At 35.0% G+C, this 19815-nt stretch overlaps 1 protein-coding gene across 5 annotated transcripts in view; it reads left to right on the top strand.

Annotated features, from left to right (window-relative positions):
• The window catches only part of aus (argus), a 95102-nt gene that overhangs the window by 26681 nt on the left and 48606 nt on the right, over positions 1–19815 (top strand). For 3 of the 5 annotated variants that reach the window (XM_081979106.1, XM_081979102.1, XM_081979104.1), the window contains 2 exons: positions 3607–3664; positions 16673–16689. The gene's annotated coding sequence lies outside the window, so the exon portion shown is untranslated. The remainder of the gene's footprint in view (positions 1–3606; positions 3665–16672; positions 16690–19815) is intronic. The other 2 variants (XM_081979103.1, XM_081979105.1) reach the window with 2 other exon arrangements.

Genomic DNA, 19815 nt, shown 5'->3' with positions numbered 1-19815 from the left:
CGTAAAAATTCATATGAGACATACGTTCATACATATTTTGTTTCTCTCATTTCAATAGACAAACAAATTAGTGTGGTTTTTACTAACGTTTTGTTGCAGTTAAATATATCTAGAGTACTACTAATTAATACAAACAAATTTTTTGGTAGACGACTCCATTGTACTGATTTCAATAAAAAAACGTTAAATGTAGCAAAATTTCGGAAACGGTCACAATGATTTGAAACACATTGCGATTTTGAATTTATAAGAAGCTACAGAGAGTTCCATTTAAAATAACAAGGTTGATGTTGATTGATGCTAGGCATTGCTAAACCTCTTCTAGTCTGATTTCCTCACACCAACTTACTCTAAGATAAATAAATCCTCAATTTAAAGTTCACGAAGTATTATGAATACTACTTTTTTTCTAAATTTAACTACTAATAAATTATACATCTTTGGAACTTTATCCGAAAGTTTTCTGTTCTTACATCTTTACAAGAGAGGAATATATTTCTTCCGGGTTTCCTCATCAGAAGCCAGAGCTAAAGTTTCCTCGTTGAATAGACGCCTGTTTGCTAACGATACAGTCTTTGAAATAACTTTCTCTCGGTAGTCAATTTCCATGACTCTCAATCTAATTAGGACTTCCTCTCGCGAAAATGTCTTTACACTATCTTTGTCGCTGATGTTATTACAACTTCTGTCGTTAACTTCCCTTTGGTACAATTACTATTGTTAACGATCCCTTTCCGATATACGCACCAGAAATTTATTATTATTTGAAAACTTGAGTTAATTAATTTTGAGTTAAGAAGAAAAGAAAGACGGGGAAAAAAGTATGCTGGATCCAATATACCGCAAACCGAAAAAAGGCATTACCTACTCAACGGGGCTCAGCCATTCCCAAGTAATCTAATAAGAGGGGAAAAACAATTTATCCAAAAAGAAAATAATCGGATTATAACAGTCGTCTCGAAATGTCGGATCACATTCTTAGCGAACTTAATATAGCCACCTGCCAGCGTTAACAAAGCGATGGGCCTGCGAACATTACTTTGCCATTAGGAAAAATCCCCTCGTGTTTTCCGAAAATAATTTGTCTGCAATTCAATTTTGATGCTGAATAATAGCAATCCTGATGGAGAGCGATGATGTTAATTTCCACATTTTTTTTAGATTTTTTCGTACTGAAATAGACTCTGGAACAACGGCAGTCTTTTAGCACCCGCTGCATATTAATACAAGATCGTTAACGTCCAAGCCATCGTGTATATTTATCTTCTATTTAGCAGACATTTAAAAACAGATGTAAAACAACAAAGCATCCTGTCGTATTAATAGACCGCCTTTCTGGAAACGCCACAAATTTATCATTCCGGTAAATTAACATTTTCTAAAGGCGAAACGTAAAAATCCGGACCAGCGGTTATTAATAGCCACTTTAGACCGCGCGCAACCATTTACAGAAAATAATAGTTTCCAGGCCATAATTTAAATGTCCCAACAAAGTATCGTTAATCATATGTCATCTGGAAGTTTGGGGGAAAGTTAACGGCATCGGGGGAGCAATTAGCCACTCAGAATGTTGAGAAACAAAAATCCATATTTACTGGTCGGGAATCCGCACGGGAATCGCAACGGCACCAGTCCCGGTTTTCTGGATGTTATAAAACATGCATGTGACGCTATTTCCTAAAGTTAAATGGAGGTTTAGATTACCTGCGTTATTGCCCCTGTTATTTGCTCTATGAACTTAACTAAACTGGATTGCTTTATGGGACCTTTCTATATTGGAGGTTAATCCAAAATGTTATCAGATTTAAACTGGTCGAATACTAATTAGTTGTGCCAAGTTTGTATTAAAATTATTCTACTTAAATTTGGATAGATATTATCAATAATAATTCTATTTTCTCTGTATCTATTATGTATTTTCTGCGTAAGTAGTTAAATATTTACCAGATCTAGTGGTTGATACTCACCAAAAAATACAGCAAACAATATTTGGGAGATTTAAAACATCATCTCTGAAAAATACGTCTTTTTGACGCTTTCCTCAAATATCCATTTGCCTTATGGCACTTACAACATTGTTTTTAAGTAATAACGTTTTTTCCAGTATCACTCACGATAAGAGTAAACAGACAATAAAAACAGCAACTGAAATCACTTTAAGGTGGAGGTCTATTATTATCATTTTTGGCAGCATTAATCAAAAAACACATTTAACAATAATTAATGTCACTGTTATATCATAACAGTCTATTTAAATCTCTTTTGTAATCTTAGTACATATTAGATTTAGGCAAATTTTATTTTTTGACATAAATGAATTACGATTTGGTTGTGCAGAAAAGTGTGACAATTCAAAAACCCCAAAGTTAATATTGCATTTGCAAAATGGTTTTACGTAATATACAGGGTGATTCCAAAGTTGGGGCTTTCCTTTCACTTACGAATAGGGCTTCAAAAAATAAGTTTTTTTTTCCTTTGACGGTTTTTCGAAATATGAACAATAACGAAGATACAGGGTGTCAAAGTTTTACTGAAAAAAAACAAAATAAAAAATAACTTAAATTTGAACTAACTACAGGTTATTCCTTATCAACAGACATAAACAAAAACAAAAGTTTTCAGCCGCATTTGAACTAATTTTTAATAATTTGACATTTTAAATTACAACAGCATTTAATTTTAGGCACGCATTAAGACGGTTTTTATTTTTTTACTGGAAAATGGTGCGTCGTAGCAAAAAATAATAAAAGGGGTTTTATTTTTAGAATTGAACAAGGAATTGAATAATAAATTTTATTTTGAAAAAAACCAGTAGGGTAATGCTTTTAAAAATGTTTTAAAAAAATTATACGCACGCCACTGGTAAACGCAAGAAAATTGTTGTTTCTTGGAAAATTTCCTTTCCACGTAGCTATTGACACCTACAAAGTTTTGTTTAATTACTTCAAGTGGTTTGGCCAAAATCATTAAATTATTATTTTTTCAGTAAAACTTTGACACCCTGTATCTTCGTTATTGTTCATATTTCGAAAAAGCGTCAAACGAAAAAAAACCTTATTTTTTGAAGCCCTATTCGCAGGTGAAAGGAAAGCACCAACTTTGGAATCACCCTGTAGAATATGACTTAGTTTTTTGAATATTTCTCTAAAAAGCTCCATAACTAGAAATGCCGTATACAGCCGGAAAGTTTACTCGTCGATTGTGAATTTTCTATTAAATGTTAGACCAAAAAAGTGTGAACTTAAGGCGAATGCAAAATTTCAAAGCATTAGAAGGTTGGGTTACCAAATGATGTATAAAATAAATAACCTCATTTCATCAAATTAACATGGCAACCGATCAAGTAAAACTCCCCTCTTAATAACTTCAGAAAAAGAGTAAATTCACGTCTTCCTGTCGTGTTTCCACCATTTTATAAAATTTATACTGTTTTTACTTTGGCAGATGACACACTATTATTATCCATGATTAGGTATACATCAATATCTGCTTAGGAGCCTACTACACAAATAGCCATCAAAGTTCTATACATTGAACAAGTTTTGTAATTTTCTTTGTTTCCTAAAGAATTTTTTTGTGTAATTAATAAATTTATATTTTTTACAGATTGTAGCTGTACTTTAGACATCTGAATAACTAGAACTGGCTGTTACAATATAGCATGGTAAGTAGAAAGAAAATTAATTCAGTTAAAAATAAGTCATAAGAGCAGTTTAGGTTTTAAAAGTTTTGCTTATTGTTTTGGTTAATTTTCGATAAAATGTCTCTCAAGATTATCCGCAGTTTATAAACCAACACTATTATCTTTCCTTAGCAATGTAGAAGATGTAGGCAATTAGATTTTACCCTCAGTAACTTACCTCAATAAGGTTGTGATAAGTCTCAAATATACCTAGAAAAATAGTTTTTACCTTCCAGAACAGAATTCTAAGTTTCTTATGGAAATTTTGTATACGACATTAAAGTAAAGTTAGACCAAATTTTAAGTCGATTTTGGTTGGTTTTAACTTCTAGTTAATCTCCAACATACTGTACCATCCATATTATTATCTGATGGTCATTCGGGTTTAGAATATGCTTAAGTAGTTATTGTAACTAAGATTGCAATTCTCCTCTAGAAACTTGCCACAAGACAAGTTCTTTTCCAACCCATCATTCAGTACAAAAAATCTTTCTGAACACAGTTTCGAAAATAAAATAAAGTAAATCACATTTAAAACGATACTCAAAGAATCACGTTATAAACATTAAGTACCTAATAAAGTTAGCATTATTTCCTAACAGTGAGCGAGGGTTTAAAGGTTGTAGAAGATAAACACAAACTCGTAAACATCAGCACCCTTCAAACTGTGGGTTACCTATAAACGGAGCGACGTACTAAACAAACAATACAACCGCCATAAAGAAAACTACCGAATCGTGAATCGACTTCCTTAATTACTCACTGACCATCCCTAAACTTTGGCCGCAAAGACTAATAAACCCGGACCGCTGGCTGCATCGGGGGGTTGCAACCAAACCACCCCCACTTTAAACGTAGAGCACGGTCGATAATGCCGGGGTCGCCTGAAAGGGGCTGCCTTATCGGTTTATTAAAATTATTATTATTGCGGTCTATACAGCCTCTTTTCAATAAATGCCTCTTTGACATGCGAATCCCGTGCGGCAGACGGCAAATTGGCTGATATTCGAGATGCCGGGCTTCGATCGCAGATGTGGAAAGTACAGCGGAGAAATATATGGTTAATGATTGACGAGAATAGGAATGAGGTGGAGAAAATTCGATTATCATATGCCTTGTGATGCTTAGAATATAATATAACCAGGCGCTAGGAGTTTATGTAGAAACATTTAACGTGAAAGTTACTCTTCAGCAATTCTTGATTGATTGAAACTGTAATGTAAATAAAATTTCTATCAAGAGAAGTTGAAATTATTGGATTGTTCATAATTTAAATAAGAGACCCGACACTAAACCAAGAAATAATGGGTAACCTATAATTCACGCGTCCAATTATTTAAGCAGCGCGTTACTCTATTCGCTGATAATTGATAATAGATGAGGTATAATTCCTGCTCCACAGTCACCTCCTTTTAATTATCTTCCCCCTTAACTCAATATTAGAAGTTTCACTGAACAGCCTCTTAATTTCATCCTCTCCCGTGTAATCGATTAGGAGACACTCCACTTTATTAAATTATGCGTTGTTTGAACTTGAAAAAATCTTCAGTCAATAAGTGTTTCCTAAAAAGTTTCAAGCATTCGGGGTTAAACACAAAATTAAGTCGTCATTCCGTTAGCTGCCCTCTCGTGCTGCCGCTGTTCATGACTGGGGACTGGGAAAATGTAACTAAAGCTCCCCAATATTAAAGATGCAATTGAAAAGCCGACCGGTTTACCGATATGAGGGCCGTAATACTAAAACGCCAATATGGGGATAATCCAGCTAATGCCAAACGAACGTTGTTAGTTGCATATTGCGTTTACAGCTTAGGGCTTTCGATATTATTAGTATTCCGAATCCAGTAGAATATATTGAATTCGCTCTTTACCACTGTAACGTAACGGATGGTTATAATAAACTATTCCGAACTAGGTAACACATGATCTCACTCAAAAAAGTGAGATTGAAGACCAAATTCTGTTTTGCACAGTTTTCAACAATAATATACAAATTTACATTATTTTATTAAAGGAGACACATTTTCGTGTCAAAGTGCTCACGTAAACTAGTCTCCCTAACCTGTTGGCGTTTTTTTATCGAGGGTCTTAAAATCGAGTTTTTTGCCAATTAGCTAATGAGTTTTAGGCGCATTTGTGACTCGGTACAATTACCTTAATAACAATATGCGGAGGGTTAATTGCTGGGTTTTTACTGAAATACGCACTGAAAAAACGTCTGGTTCTTGTTTTTTTAAATTTTGGAATGAAATTAAGAACAGTCAAACGGTAATGGCGTTCTAAAGGTTGTCAGTCTTCAAAAATTTAAAAAAACTCTAATAAGTGCAAATTAAACTTTTTGAGTTACTAAATGAAATAAATTAATTGTAATATTCAGTGCCAAACAATGGCAACACATTGAAATAAGCCAAACTTATTGAAACCACTCTATATTGAAGTGAGCTTAATTAATGCACCAATTTTATTAATTTCTCACTCAAATTTCCTGGTTTATGGTTTGAGAACAAATTAATCCTTTAGTATTTTTGAAAATAGTAATTGACCAAAAGAAACAAAACCAAATGTAGCTGCTGCATTGCCTGTAGTTTTAGTTTAGAAGTAACAGTAATAGTAACATCATTTATGATGCAGTCCCTCAAAAGAAAAAATGCACAGGTTTTTATTAGATAAAAAGTGAAGAAATAAAATATGGTTAACAGAAATAAAATTGGCAGAACAGAATAAAATACATCTCTTTTAAACAAAAGTATAACAACAATGACAAAATAGAAATTGCAGATTTTCTAGTTAAGAAGGACAAATTAAACCGAGGCCTTCTTAGCATAGGACAAACTCGAACTCGTTCATGGGAGGCAAAACCATAAAAAATCAAGAGAATTTGCACTTTGGTGGAGCACTACTAAAAAGGGCATATCAAGAGAAATGTGCAGTAGAAAATGGAAGAATAGAAATTTAGTTCTTACTTATGGAAAAGTAAGCGTGAAATTTTAATTTTGCAACGTCGTTACTTACAGTGAAACAACCACTCATCATTCTTCTGCTCTTTAAGTCCCGCCGGCCGAAAAACTCAATTCGGCGTGAAACATTTTCCGATTTCCCCGACGGTTCATTAACAGAAAGCAAACTCCTTCCTTGACAAATCGTAATTACGGCATAAAATTAACGATTGCGGTAACCGAAAGAGAAAAAGGGCTCGATCATCCGAGCCCTTAGCCGACCTCAGAGAAATAGTCCGCGGACGGCCTCCGACTTGGGCCTTATCGATTTTCCATTTACTTGCATTAATATTTCGCTCAGGGAGTTAAGCGGAGTGTGTATTTAAAGGGAACTTTAAGTCATGATTATTGATGGGGTTGGCACCCTTGTAACGGTCCTCCCGGACCCGAAAGTCGTTCGTTATTTATCGGAACGGACGTTGGAATGGCGAAAGAGCAGCAAAAACGGAAACTGCGAATGCTTAATGCGATGTTTTCCCATCAGAAATCCGTGTATTTTCGTTCTTTTGTCGGATAGTCGAAGCGTTCTCTCTCGTACTGAGATTATATTTTTTCCAATCTTGTGGTTGTTTCTACTCTTTTTGTTTGACTTTGTCTTTCTGCTTTGCTGCATACAACCCGTTGACACTTGGCACCAGAAAACTTCTGACTGCCATTTTTTTATTTAAGCCAAGTAGAAAGTAGAAAGTTTATACAAAAAAACACCACACCAAAGTAATCAATTGAACAGCTAATCCATAATAAAATTTACTCTCGTCTAAAAAAAAAACATACAGAATGGTAAGAAAATTAAAATTTCCGCTTATATTTGATACACAGTTTTATTAAATGATTCAATAGAGAGTCGCAACAACATTATTATAACAGGCTGAGTTTGCATTAAGCAGGATGCCGATTTCATGAAATAATGCTTCAATACTTATAGCGTATTTTGTAGCATGATCTGTGTGAAAATATGGTCATTGTATTCGATGCTTAAAACTTTTAATTGCACTGATACTTAAAGTTAATCGTATTTCTAAAGAGAATGGAGAACATAATCCTAAAAAGTCTAACATTTTGAGTTCTGAGCAAATAACCAGTTTTCAGTGTATTTTGATAATATGTCGCTATAACTACATACTTTTTTTTCCTAGAGGTAAAAATTTAAACTTTAGTCACGGTAAGTTAAAGAAAAGTAACTTATTAATCCACGATTTGCAAAAAATAATTCTAATAAATTTGTTTTAGTTGTATTCTGTCACACTGAGATAACAATACGTTTGGAAATTCAGTTTTGATTGAAATGGTGACGCAAGTTACTCACTAATTATATTGTCGGGGGTAATATCCCTAGTGCATTTAATTTTTCCGGAAAAATTCGGAAAAACGAGTATTCCAATTTTTCCACAGGAAAAATTAGATGCACGAGGGATATTTGGTAAGATTATTTCCTGAGTTAAATAAACATTTTATTTTAATTAAAACAATAAGAACAATAATTAATAAGAACAATAACTTTCAAGCTAGAAAGGGTAACACTATTCTTTATGTTGCTGTGAGAAGTGTGCAATTTTTTCGATTTTTTTTCCGGAAAAACTGCTGACAGCTACGTTGACAGTTGTTAAGTGATTTTTCCACTTAAAATTTACATTTGTTATACTAATTCTTGATAGCGATTGGTCAAAATTGATAGGAAGGAAATAATCTAGTCAATTATGAATAAAGATCAACCTAATATAACTAAAATTGAATATTGTTGTATCGAAGACCCCCGACTAATTAATGAGGCATTGTGATTGGCGGTTAGCATTCAGTTTGGTTACTGGATATCCATTAATTCATACGAAACAATTGGCATCGTTCCGATGGCCACAAGCAATTAGGATCATCCCGCTACGCAAAACCGCTGACATACAGAACGAGTTGATGCGGGTTCAACTATTGACCCGGCTGGATGGGATAACCCACTCGTTTTGTTCTCTCGGGCTAGTCTAATATAAATTTAAATAGTTTTCCCAAAGGGTTCGTGTGCGGACCTCAAGAAAAGTTTAAATATTTCGTGTCCGCTGACTCGTTTAACCCTCTGTTTTCACTCTAAATTCGTTGTTAAAAAGACAACAGCTTTTTTGGAGAGACATAAGCGATGAGAGAGTGAGAGTGATGGTGGGAACCCGGCTGATGGACAACGACCGCCAACATGCAAAAGGGCTGACGGAGGTCCGGATATAGACCGTTTCGGATGGGAAAACCGTGTACTCCATTCAAAGGGGTCTAAGGATAAATTTAAATAAATGCCTGCAAGCACTTCATCCAGATGTCGAACCCATGCGCCAACCTGAGAAGAAATTTCTATCTCGCAGAAATCCCCTTGCCTTTGTTTATGTCGATTGAATTTGACATAGCTGCTAAAAGAGAAAAACACTTTTGACGTCATTTGACAGTCAGATGAAAGCTTTTCAACCCATTTGATAACTAAATCAAGTTTGCAACTGAATAAATGACGCAAAATGTCAACGACAACTCGACTTAATGTCTTAAGATAATTTTCTTTGGGCCAAAAAATTCTCTTTTTATAAATTTAAAAATATATTAATTTATTTTGTGTATGTTTTGGCAAAACATTTTTTTTGGTTAAATACCATCAAAATTGTGATTTATTTCCGTTGCTAAATTGTGAAGAAAGTCAACTTTCGCCGTCAAGTATCAGTAAAACCAAAATAACCAAAACACTGATAAGACGTTCCCCTAAGAATCAAAACTAGTTGTCCGTACCGAATTGATAGGGTCGTTTATCTCGATTGATAGAGCTCGAATCAGATGAGAAAAGGCCACCGCATCATCAATGACGCAGTTTTTAAAACTATTTCTTTCTCCTTCTACAGTTGCCGTCGCATTAGATATAATCAGAGGCGTCCTATTAAAATATTCCCGAAAATATATTGTTAAGCGGTCAAAAAGCCACTTGGCAACGTAGTACGGTTTTTACTTGGACACAATTAAAACAGATGCGGCAGCGGCCAGGGACATTTCGACCTTTTTATATGCTTTTACTAGCCGGCACTCTAAACGGTGTTGCCAAGTTTAAAAAAATGTAGTGGCGGACAGGGAGACTTAGGGGTTTAGGTTAGGTTAGGTTCCGTTTTAGTCTGGTGTTTTGGTTGTATTGTTGATGGTCGCAGTTGAAGTTCACATAGTGTTATGAATAAAAAACGTTATTTTGTCAAAATGTCTTTCAAAAAGGTTGGAAAGAAAGGTGTTATCATATACAGCCAAGGCCGTGAAATCGTCAGTAACGTCTTACAATTTATGAAGAAAGAAGCAGAAGGAGTTTCCATTCCTTTGAAAAACTTGTTGTCTTTTATTTTCTTTATTAAAAACGACGAAAATGTTTCATTTTACTGATAAAATAATAGCACGCCACTGACTGGCTGCAACAACTTGGAAAGTAACGAGAGCAGCAATATTTAAAGCGAGACGTACAGAGATCGTGACATCATCGTTTGATGACGCCTGTGGCCTTTTCTTAGCTGATTCGAGCTCTACGTTCACTCTTTATTTGGCAATCAATGGAGCCGACTATGCTGTGTCTTTGATATTTTCACTCGGTTGCAAATCGAATCCTCGTCGTGGTCGTTTGTGCATGTTCAAAGGCTGCAAAGCCTTCCCCATGGAACGTTTGCAATGTTCATTTTGGCGTCGATAACTTATTAGGTTCGCTGTGTAAAAGGAAATCGGACTATCTCGGGTAGTTTCCTCTGATTTTTTCGGCCGCATAATGTTGCCGATATCCTGAATGTGTGTCGTCGGGAGCGAGAAGAAAAAGGGGATCCGGATCTGCCAATTTGTTGCCGGCCTTATCAGGATTGATACCCGTTATTTGACAATCTATCCTGCTATATCTTTGGTATTTCTGCTTCATTGCAAATTGAATTTCTAACGGCGCCCTAAAGTATTACAGGGATTCTCATTCTAAATATAACTGACCGAATTTTGGTTCCGAAATTGCTGAAGTCTCATGATTGGATATGGATTACCTTTTTAATAAAGACAGGGTCTATCGGTGATTTTCCTTTAAAAGCTTGTTGCATTGGCTCATTTAAGGTTCGCTTATAGAAAGCCGCTTTTGAACCAAGAGGCGGTTGCTTTTAATTGGTAGGCCTAAACGGCAAAACCCCAACATCAATATTTTGCCGGAGGGCCGAGACTCCTGTAATCTGCAGGCTTAAGCCCCACGCCAAACACGGGCTCCACAAATACATCGACGTCGCCTCGCCGTTAATCATTTTAGTGGTCGGGCACTTTAATGAGCCCATTATAAATTGCAAAAAGAACCCTTCACGATAGAGCAACAAGTGGGTTTAACAATTTTTGTGTATCTTTTGAAAATTTTCTTGAAGCTGAATAGTGGTTATGTAACACCTTAAACAGATCATGCCTTTGAAAGTGCTTAATTACATTTACTAGATTGGTTGCCGACTACTTGAGGCATATACACGTCCATAAACCCAAGTAAATCACACAGTGAATTTATCAAAGCGAATGCGGTTTGATTAATTACTTAATGTTCAAATTAATTTCGCATCTAGCTAATTAATAAACCTAAGCAGTTTCCAAACTGGTAATCACGTACTGTATGTTGTTGTCTGATATTCGAGCAGCCAACCACTTTGAGTGTAGGAGTGAGTTTACGAGAGTGAATTTATAGACTGGAAATTCTATCCAAAATGTCTTCATATGTCTAGGCAATCAAATGTAACAGTTACATCTACAAGATTTAACTAGCCTAAACGTTGTTAAATAGTACTTTTTGAGTGAAATATTGAGGAAAATGCTTTTAGGTGACAGAGTAGAATAATTGAAAAGCAGCTAGGATCCAAAAGTTTCGACTGCAGCTCAGTGATGCTCTTTTTATGCTCAAAGTTAGAAAGGATTACGAGTTTACGATTCTCTAAAAAATGTTATGGATTGTTAATTGGGTACTCAATTATTATTTCACTTAATTCTCTCTAAATGGTTTAGAGGTTTAACCAAGAACACAAAGCCTTTTCAAGGTTGATAATAGTTTGGATCATCGGAAATTACACATATAATTAACAACGCTCAAATGTGCCACAATGTCACATAATACTAAAGACGGTTAGCCACAAAAGACAATTACAATAAACGAATGAGTCCTGTATAAGTGTCCTTTGTTAAGTATACACTTATATTTTTGTTCCAATGTTTGAGTCAAACAAAACTTTCATTTTGTTACTGCAATCTAATTTTAATCAATTACAACTCTTGAATAAACTTTTATAAACACTTCTATACAGTTTATTGGTTTAACGGTTTGTAATGGTTTTTAACTTTTTTGTTTATTAAAATATAAACTTCTTTAATATGTGAGTTTGAAATTGCAAAAACATTTTGAACACAATTAGTAGAATTTGTCAATTTGGCAAGACTGAAAACAGATTTTAAACGAACTTTGTAGAATTCCTCTGTTAGACAAATTTTGTGACATATTAACGACAGAATTATCAAATGGCCCTGTTCAATCAATAAACAAAAAATTATTCATCATGTTTTACATTTTTAAACAAAATTTACATGCATTTATAATGTCAGAATAAGTTGCAGATGACACTAATCATACTGGCTTTGGAATCAATCATATTCATATTAATAACCGTTTATTGACATTTGCAACCTGATAGGGCTTAACTTTGTCAAACTGTCAAAGCTCAAATTGTGTTTAAAATCATTGAAACAGTTACCTAACCTTAAATAATGTTTTGACTTTGAAAATTATCTCAGATGTCAAATTATATGTGTAAGCTCAATTTGAAAAAAATTAGTTTCAAAATTAATTAAAACAGTGACGTGACCCTGATAAATACAATTCTAAACGTAAAAATGTTTTTTCGACGACTTACTTTGAAAGTACCTCATGTACGCTTCCATTTAGAAGCAGAAAGGGGTTATTTGCCGCGCGCGAGCAGAAAGAGAGATTTTCTGCTCTAGAGCGTTTTCGCTTTCTACTAACAATCTACTCACCAACTTTTTTCGGCGTTTCCATAACAACGCTTGACATACCTGTTTGAAATAACCACATTCCGTCAAAGTGATTTATCGGTGACAATGAGTTCGAGCGACGAAAATGATGTGAGTTGTCCTTCTAATCCACCCCACAGCAGTCGTCGAAAAAATATCGTCTATATTTCGAGCCAAAAGTACTTTTGCCGCTTTTACATGATTGCAGCGTTCGGCTTCGCCTCAAGCTGCAAATTTCATGTGCAAGCGGCAAATATATACTTTCCGCTCTTAATATAGAATATACTATTGCGTGTCAAAGTGTCAAAGTTTAAATTCAGCAAAACAGTCAGGTGACCCTAAAAAAAAATTAAATTGGAAACTGTCAAGGTTTAAGTTTAAACAATATAAAAAAATTGTTATTTTAAAAAAAATTAAAACACGTTTCTTCTTCTTCTTGTGTTACTAACTCTTGCTATTTTGTTGATAAGTTGTTGTAGTGCTTGTGGGCTATCTGCGAACACGATGGTGTCGTCCGCGTATCTTATATTACTCAATTTCTTCCCATTTATTGAGATGCCCTCCTCTTCTTCGTCGTCGAGCGCCTCTTTAAAAATCTGCTCGGAGTAGATGTTGAATAGCAGGGGTGAGAGTACACAGCCCTGCCTCACTCCTCGCATTATTTTGACGGCCTCAGTTGTTTCTCCGTCGACTCTTATTGTTGCCGACTGGCCCCAGTACAAGCTACTTATGATATTCAGGTCATTGGTATCGATCCCTGTCTTCTTTAATATTTCCATCATTTTGCCATGTTGAACCCGGTCAAATGGTTTGGCGTAGTCAATTAAACAACAGTAAACGTCAAGGTTAACGTCTCTGCATCTCTGGACAAGGACTTGGACAGCAAAGAGTGCTTCTCTGGTTCCCATCGCATTGACGAACCCGAACTGGTTTCGAGAGATTAGGTTCTCGCATCGATTGTATATTCTTTTATGGATGACTTTGAGAAAGGTTTTCAGCAGGTGGCTCATCAGACTTATCGTTCGATATTCTTCACATCGTTTTGCGCCTTGTTTCTTTGGCAGTGCAATGAACTCTGAGACTAGCCATTCTTGTGGTATTTTACCTGATTTGTAGATGTTGTTGAAAAGTTTGGTGATCTTCTTTAATCCATTTTCGTCTAGAAGTTTCAGGAACTCTGTCTGGATGTTGTCAGGTCCTGCTGCTTTTCCCTCCTTGCTCTGCTCTATAGCTGCCCTCACTTCTGATTCCATTATTTCTGGCCCACTCTGTGCGTTACTCCGGGGATCTGGGGGGCTCTCTCTATTATCCTCAAAGAGGTGCTCTACGTAATTAGTCCACATCTTCTTCTTCTCTTCCATGTCTACAATGATGTTTCCATTAGCGTCAACTAGTTTCCCTAAGTTTGTATTCCTTCTTTGTCCAGTGACTTCTTTCACCTTCCGGTGGACGTTAAAGTAGTCATATTTCAACTGCAGTGCCTCTATCTCCTCACAGTTCTCTTTCTGTTCCTTTTCTTTAGCCATTCGTATTTCGTTCCTTATGATGTTGTTTATCCTTTTGTATTCTATGGTGTTATTCTTGTTCAACTTTCTCTCTTCCATTAGGTTCAATATGTAATCTGTCATCCAGGTTTTCTTCCTTACTCTTTGTCCGTTTTCCCTTAGAATAGTGTTCTTAATGTGTTCCACTTTACTTTTCAGGTGATTCAAGTGTTCTTCTACTGAGCTATCTTCTGTTGTTTCTGCCATTGCTGCATTCAGCTCTTTCTCTACACATTCTTTGATCTTCCCGTTTTTCAGCTGTCTTAGGTTAACTTTTAATGGAGCAGCTTTTTTTATCTTCTTCATAACCACTTTGAATCTTCCGATAACTGGCACGTGGTCGGTTCGCATATCTGCTCCCGGGAAGGTTCTCATACTTAAGCAGCTGTTTCTGTACCGCTTGTTGACTAGTACGTAGTCTATTTGATTCCTGACTATTCTCCCAGGTTTCTCAAGGGGCGATCTCCATGTGTATAAACGCCTCGGTGGTTGTTTGAACTGTGTGTTGAGGACTACAAGGCCGTGTTCGTCTGTAAATTTTTCGAGCATATCTCCTCTCTCATTCCTCTCTCCCAAACCGAAAGACCCGATGAGCTCGGTTTTTTCTCCAGCTCCCAACTTTGCGTTAAAGTCCCCCATGATGATGTTAACTTCTTTTTTGGGTAGCCTCTCGAGTATTTGGGCGACATTCCTGTATAATTCTTCAATTTCCCCTTCATCTTTATCTGCAGTGGGGGCATAAATCTGGATGATGTTTAGATTTACTGGTCGGGCGTTAATCTGTATTAGAAGGACTCTTTCTGAGAATGGGACAACAATGGGAAAACACGTTACGAGACTGTAATAAATACAGTTTTGAACTTGAAAATTGTTTGGGACGTCAAATTCAAGCTGTCAAAGTTCAAATTTAAAAAAATGGAGTTTTAAAATTATTAAAACAATCACGTGACCATAAGTAATGCAGTTTTGAACTTGAAAATGTTGCAGAACGGCGAATTTAAATTAACTAAATGTGACTTAAAAAATTGAATTTGCAACTGTCAAAGTTCAAATGTTTCAAAACAATCGACTTTAAAAAATAGTAGTCATTAAATCTAGTTTAACAAATGACATTTAAAAATCCTTTCATTTGACAATAATTGCCAATTGACATTGGAACCGACTTGGTCGAATTTGTCAGTTTGACAACATGGTAAAGTCAATTAAAACCAAATTGGTTGAATATGTCAGTTTGAAACCAACCTTGTAGAGTTGTCAATTTCGCAACATGCATGCTTCTGTTCTTGTAATTTTAACTTAATTTAACTAAAAAATTTAATTTGAATTGATGGGAGTAAAACCAAAGTGAGAAAATCTCGTTTCAAACATACATAAAATCACGGTCTCGCTTTAATTGCCCTGAAATAAAAAAAAAGCATAAATAAGCCACGAATGGCGCACCATAAATACCAGACAGTCGTAATAAAAATGAAAGAAACCAGCAATCCCTAATTAAAAAGCAAACTTTGTTCTTTAATTAATAAAATGCAAATCAGTTATAACACTTGAGGGTTCAAATCTTAACGACTCTAATTAATGGCGACGCTTTTGGCCCTTATTTCATTTTGGACGAGGCAGGAAATTTTGCCGGAATTAAATTATTCACATTTGCGAGTTTTACTTTATTTCGATGATTCTTAAAGAGCAAACAATCGCTCAAACGTATTGCTGAAAGCATTTTGAAAATTTTTTTGAGGTTATTTGCGACTGAAACTTTTAATATTAATAGCTGCAGCGGACTGTTTTACAAAGTAAACTTTAATCCGTCACTGGCAAAATAGCGCGGGCAACATTTAATTTTTTATCGGGCAAATTGAAGTTTATGGAAATTTAAATATTTTCCACTCGGAGAAGGTAATGGACTATTTATTACTGGCGCATCTCAAAAGTTTATTTAATATTTTTAGTATCCCATCACTTGTCATATAAACTCTCATTAAAAAGTTGAGCACTCCAGGTGTCGGGCGCCGCGAAAGATTTATTATTTAGAGAAATTAGTTATTTGCTACTTTCATACTTAAAAGTTCTATGCTAATAAAGTATCGTTAAATGTAGCAAAGTAGAAAATCTTATGCATAAATGCATTATTATAAGAGCCGGCACATGTGGTCATTTGAATAGGAATATTTAAGCTGTTTAGTATTCAAATCGACGTCTTCATTCCAAAGAAGCTTAACTGTATTAAGGCATGTCTGGAATCAAGATTTGAATATATTAAATGTGTCATGAGTGTTAGATAAATAGATAATCTAAAATACGTGACTGTATTTAAGATGACTGTAATTATAATCTTTTTAGTTGTAAATGAATAGACTTAGAGAGAGAAATAGTTTTGAAACCACTTTACCTATTTGCCTTTATTTCTTTTTAATTTCGGATCTTTTTGCTTCTAGGTGGCCCGAATCCGATGGTATGTATATGGAAATCATCTATATCGTAATGGGATATTGAGTGAGTTAAATTAGAAATAATGATGCGGGTTTTGTAGATTTGTAGGGCTCAATAATAAAAAATCACGGTTTGGAATTCTAATTGTGTCTAGTACTATATGAAACAGTATTATATGAATTTTAAATTGTATCATAAACTGTGCTAAAGCTTTAAAAGTTCATCATTAAAAAAGGTGGACAAAGGAAGAGAACAAGAAGAGGAGAACTTTTCCATGCACTTGGGTTGAGACAAATAACAGACATAAGACATTTTTCGTTAAATTTTACAGTAATTATGTCGTCTTAAATAGACATTTGAACATGCACTGGACAGTTGCCAAATAACCGTTAATCTGTCAAAGCTAAAATTTCCAGGCAAACTAAATATGTTATCTTTGACTCGATCTTATAATTTGCTTGATGACGTTCAGAAGATCTAAAAAGTTGCATTCCTCCAACCTTGCAACACTTTCCAACTAGTTTCTTACCAGCCTTTAAGATTTAAATTGAGTATTCCAATAACGTTTGGAAAAATAAAAATTGTTAAGCGACAGTCCCATTAATATTATTTTAAGACCAAACAGTCTCTGATATTTCGGTTTATTTATGAAATGATATTGGAGGGCTGGGTAAATTTTCATTCAATGTGATGTAAATTTATACTGATGAGGCAGGTGTTCAGATTTCCGTCCTTTGAATTATTTTTTCTTTGCTTCTCTATATAATAAGTCAGTTGAGAAGAGATTAAGGAATTTTTCTTGTGGGAGCGTTGAGTTTGTTTATCTGTGTGTATGCGACAAAAGGAAAATTAATGCGTTCTGAAATAGCTTTGACACCCTGAAGCTTTAACGCATTATGAATGGTACGTCTGGTGAATTTATAGTCTCGTATGTTTACCGTTTCTTTTATTTGCCTGTCTTATTTAATGGTATATATTTAGATGAGGAGCTTATGTTGAGCGTTAAGCACCTTTCATTTGATGTCGTTTGAACTTTAACCACGAAAGTTTAGCTGCATTAATAAATTAGGTTTGAAAGTATATAAAAAGACAATTTAAAAGTCTAAACAACAATTTCCGTAGACACTGTTTAGTTGGGGTTGTTTTCCGATAAAAGTGCACATCCATCAAACTAGCCTGCAACGACGATCAGATAAGTCGTGCTCCAATTTCCACTTTTACGACACGACCAATTACTTTTTGCGCGCTAACAATTTTTAAACTGCCAAAATCAAGGCGTCCCCATGTCGCCACGACCAATTCCCCATTAGATCTTATCTCTTAAATACACTTTTTTGGGATTTTTACAAGACGAGGTTCCTCAAAATCCCTAACAGAGGAATTACGCTGAGTAATTGGATTTTCTTGGAAAAATTGCCCCGGTTTAAAATCGAAACCTAATTATTACGGCCCGGATCGCGTATTAACAACGTCGATTTGTATCTTGGCAAACTGATTTCCAAACAGTTTCGAAACGTAAACGTCGACTCGACAAAAAAAAGTGAGTATAGACGAGCACCGGCATGATGAAAACTGGACGTTTCAGCAATTCCGCTTTTCAGAGAGGAAAATATGCGCTATTTGCTTACTCGGCTCGATAATCTCTATTTGGATTAACATTTTAGCTTCAAATAACGTGTTTGTTGTAGGGTACTTCAAACAGATACGGGACTGTTCTTTTATTGTTTTTTTAGCCAATCCTAGACTTCCATAGCTGTCTCTATAATTAAACTAATGTGGTTAGAATTTTACAAATCATCAAAGAAAAAAAAAACAAAGGAAATTCTATTTTGTATACAGTTAAAAGATCAATTGCTCGATTAGTCTCATGTTTTCTGGGAAGGTTTTATAGGTCCCTTTATGGGCAATAAACGCGAATTACATTTATTATGTATAGAACGCCTAAAACTTTGTTTGAGCAATGGAAATTGATTTGGATGATTTATGGAAAACTAGACGTTTTGACACGACTCTTATCTTGTTATACAGGGTGTCCCGCGAGGTAAGGGACAAAATTTCACTACGTGTTCTTTAGGTAAATTCGAGTCGAAAATGTTCTATGAACATGGGTCCGCAAATGCTTCCTTACCAAGATACGATTTTTTTAAGTTTAATAGTTTTATTGTGTTGAAAAGTACAATAACCTCACAAAAATATTTTTTTACAAAAAAAATTAATACCTCTTGGAAAATAACTGTTTATAATAATTGTTCAAAGTGTCCATTTTCCCATTGTAAGCATAGTCTAGCCCTTTTAATGATGTGGATGAGAGCCATTGTAGTTTTCGGCACAAAATCACTATTAAATTTAAAAAATCATATCTCGGTAAGGAAGCATTTGCGGACCCATGTTCAAAGAACATTTTTGACTCGAATTCACCTAAAGAACACGTAGTGAAGTTTTGTCCCTTACGTCGCGGGACACCCTGTATAATGACAATTTATGTCTTGTTGAATCCAAGGAGATAACTAGCAAACAGTACTTGGACAATGTTAGGGTTTAATGATGATTTAATCGAATGGACGTAAATTATTTCTACAAATTTTATTTCAAGGCGCATTTACACGTGTCAAATAGTCACTTTTATTGGTAAATTTTATTCGTAGTTAATCGTCAAACATGGCTGAACAATTTATACGTGAAGCAAGGGAATATTGAAAATATGTAGTAAATTAGCAGAAGTAATTAAGAAAACCAAAAGCAAACTTGGTTGGTACGAAAATTGTCTGAGAGACTTTAATGGACCTTTATCAACTTTGTTAAGAGAATTAGCAGTTGAAGACGTTGCAGAATATAGCAATTGAGAATGTTCAAAGAACGCTTTGAATTATTAATAGCTCAAATTGCTCCTCAAACAAGAAAACCCAATTTTTTGTTTTTAATTTCAGCTACCCCAAATCCTTCTGACCCTATAATCTTCTCAATTTCCGTATATGCTGAGTGTCAAGCATGTTTATTTTTCTAATTTTTTTCGTTATTCTTGTACAAGTTTTGAAGTTGTCATTTCACTCTAACGAGACAGTGTTTAAACACGACTAGAAAAAAAAAAGAAAATAACTTCTCTGCAGTCTGTACTAATCCACTAAACTGACGTTTCCACTTATCGCTG

Source organism: Ips typographus, linkage group LG4, assembly GCF_016097725.1.
Source record: "Ips typographus isolate SLU linkage group LG4, UJ_Ityp_2.0, whole genome shotgun sequence".
Classification (NCBI taxonomy): Eukaryota; Metazoa; Arthropoda; class Insecta; order Coleoptera; family Curculionidae; genus Ips; species Ips typographus.
Note: the sequence above shows the minus strand (reverse complement) of the source record. Positions and strands in the feature narration are given on the sequence as shown.